Here is a 3,754-nt window from a genome sequence, read left to right as displayed (position 1 = left end):
TCTCTCTGAAATATCTATCAAATCACATAGACAATGGTTAGAATAAGTAATGGTGGAATGTTTAGTAATTTTTTATAAAAAATAGAAATAAAACATCTTCTATAGCAAATAATTAAAATCAATTTTCTTCAAAACAATTAATGATTTATCAAATTATTTTTTAATTGCCTACCACATCACGTAAATAAGAATTAAAATAAACAACGGTGAAATATTTAGTGATTTTTAATAAAGAAATAAAAATAATCTTGAATAGCATGTGGAACAACTCTTTGTTGAATAAAATGATGTCCCCAATAAGTGGAGCCCCAGATAATTAAGCTTGTCTTAATATAACAACCATGGAAAATGATATTGGAAAGAATGAATATAACATTACAAAATAGAAATTGAAAATAAGAGATAGTTCATACCAATACAGCTGACTAAATGGAAATACAAAAAATACTAAAAGTGCAATTACATGGATAGGATAATTTTATATGGAGGATGCTAACAAACAAAAAGGATAGGACAATGTGCCCTCCAAGAAAAGTTGGGGAGCTTACTGGATCAAAATAAGCATCCAAAGCAAGCCTTCATGCATGTTGCTTCCTTACAAACACACAATTCTATCGGTTTCCTCTTCAGTCCATCACTCTTTTTCTATCAAACTTACATTTACCTGAAAACTCAATTCATTCCTCTACTAAACCGTCAAAAACTAAATGGGTATGTTGATGCTACTTTTACCCTTGCACCAAAAACCAAAACTTCTGCAACAAATACTACAGAAATAATTCCAAATCCAGATTATGATCTTTGGTTCCAAAGAGATCAGTTGCTAATATGATCAGCTCTTTCTGATGCAACCAAAGATGCATCTAAGTCAACTAGCATGGATCCACTAGTCTATGGAGGACCGATGACACGAGCAAGGAGTAAAAGGTTCAAGCAAGCCTTAAATTCTTACTTGGAGCATGTTTTGAAGATGGCTAATGATGGTGCTTTTAATGAAGATAACAACGCCTTGAAGATAGTGACATTAATTGCTATTAATAAATTAACTTGTTTGATTTAGTTTCACATCTACATGTTTGATCAATCAATTAACTTTTTATTAGTTTCTTGAGTTGTTTGAACATTCTTCATCTATTTATAACTAAAGGGCTTAGTAGTTCTATTGCTAAGTTTGTTAGTTCCATAATCAATTGCAAACTTTCAAGTTAGATCTTGGGGCGACAAATTCGAACTTATTGGTAAGGGTGCTTCCTCTTAAATAGGGAGAGCGTTTATCAGTTTGATTTTCTCACCATTACTTATCTTGGTGTTTGAACGTATCCGGTTCGAGTTCGTATCACTTTCTTCCCTCACTGAGGAAGTTTTCTCCTATTTTATTGGCCTATTAGAAATTCGTATTGATTTTGTATCCTAGAACAGATAATTTCCAACTTAACACTGAGTTACATGAGTTAAAGAAGAAATGATATGAGCGTTTCTCCAAATCTTCAATGTGCTAAAGCTCTCGCAAATGAGTTAGCCACTATGGAATGAAAAATTACAGAAGCAGAATTTAATACTATTGTTCATAGAACTGAATTTCATGCTACTATCATAACCTTGAATCTTAGGTCTGAACCAGTCTCATTTCATGAATTGCATAGGCAATTGTTAGCTCATGACATACTTTTCAAAAGCACACAAGAGAGCGCTTTGGCTAATGTTGCTTATCATGCATCGAATTATCCAATATATCTTCTGCAGCAAACAATCAAAATCATTTTTCTTTAAACAATCAATGATATACAAATATCTTTTCTTAAATTCTCTCTGAAATATCTATCACATCACATAGACAATAGTTAGAATACGTAATAGTGGAATATTTAGTAATTTTTTATAAAGAAATAGAAATAAAACATCTTATACTGCAAACAATCAAAATCGTCATTCAAACAATTAATGGTGTACAAATATTTTTTTTCTCAAATTGTCTCTGAATTATCTAATGAGTTACATAGACAAGAGTTAAAATAAATAAAGCCTATTGCACAAATAAGCCCTTGAACTATAGGCCATAATGCATATATCATCCTGATGTTCACTTTTGCCTATACATGTCTTTAAACTTTTCAAAAGTCACTATTCAAGCCTTTTACTGTTAGTTAATTGTTTGCTGCATAAAAAACATACTAAAATAACTTTGTGGGTCATTCTTTTCATTTCCTTTTTTTTTTCCTTTCATTAGCCTTCCTTCTCTTCCCTTTTTCTTCTTCTTCTTTGGTTGTTTTTTATTCTTTTTTAATTACTTTCAATCTAAATCCTCAATACCAATCAACTAATCATTATCTTAATTAATCCAATACTGTAGACAAAGAAAAAAATTTGCAAGAATAAATTGAAATAAAAAATGAATTAAAAGTTATATATCAAATTCTTAATTATCAAAGAGACAGACAGTAAAAATGATGGTGGTGGCATATCATGCTAGTTAGAATTTTATTTTTTAAAAAATTCAGTTTGTTGGTTATAAACTAAAAAAAAAATAAAAAAGAGAAGGTAGAAAGGAAAGAAGTAGGAAGATGAAAGAGAGTAGGACCCGCTATTTACTTTTTGATTATTTTTTTAATCAAATAAATGGTTGACTAACAGTATAATTAGTCAAAAGGCTTGAATGATGAATTCCGAAAAGCATAAAAACCCTTATAGGCAAAAGTGAACATTGAAGTGAAATATGCATTTTGGCCTATAGTTCAGGGACTTATTTGTGCAATAAGCCAATAAATAATGATGGAATATTTTGTGTTTTTTCATAAAAAAATAGAAATAATCTTAAATTGCGTGTGAAACAACTCTTGATTAAATTAAGTGGAGTCTCCAAATAATTGAGCTTATTTTATAAAATATAATATTGTAAAATAGACATTGAAATAAAATATAATTCACACCAGTTCAGTTAACTAAATGGAAATAGAAAACAAAAAAAGAAAAAGATACAATTACATAGATAGGAAAATTTCATATGGAGGATGCTAACAAACAAAAAGGATAAGGGAATGCGCCCTCTAAGGAAATTTAGTGAGCTTAGTGGATCAAAATAAGCATCCAGAGCAAGCTGATGTTGGCCTTCATGCATGTTGCATCCGTACCAAACTTCATCTCATTGGCTCTTCTGTAAAGCGAATTTGTGGAATATGGATTTCCCAGGTAAATTAATTTCCTCAATATATTTAGTGTTATAAACCTTGAAAGATTTCTTCATTTTTGTCTTTATTGAAAAAATTATACAAATAATTTTTTAATTTTATATTTAATTTTATTTTCATCACAAAATTTTATTTTTATCTCATTTTAATGATTTAATTTTAATTTCAATACAATTAGCCACCTTTCTTTACCATGAGTTGACACATCAATTTGTTTTTGCTGAATATTATTTTTTATTGGCTAAATATGTCAATTTTTCATTTGTAAAAATAATTAAATTGAAACATAGTTAAAACTAAATGATTAAAATAAAATAGATTAAAATTCTATAATCTAAATAAAAATTAAATACAAATCTCAATAAATATTTTATTATTATTTCTCTTTATATACAAAAAGAAACCATCTAATTCATGTAGACTTAAAAAGTCTAAAAGAAATTGACGCACGTTAAAGTTATTATACGTGTTATTATAATAAAAATTCCATTTAATTCTTAATTTTTTTTAAAAGGTTATTTTTATCCCTTTAAATGTTTTTATTATTCCATGACTTATGTAAAATTACT

The sequence above is a fragment of the Ricinus communis genome, chromosome 8, assembly GCF_019578655.1.
Source record: "Ricinus communis isolate WT05 ecotype wild-type chromosome 8, ASM1957865v1, whole genome shotgun sequence".
In the NCBI taxonomy this organism is placed as follows: Eukaryota; Viridiplantae; Streptophyta; class Magnoliopsida; order Malpighiales; family Euphorbiaceae; genus Ricinus; species Ricinus communis.
The sequence above is the reverse complement of the archived record's forward strand: the minus strand, read 5'-3'. Positions refer to the sequence as shown.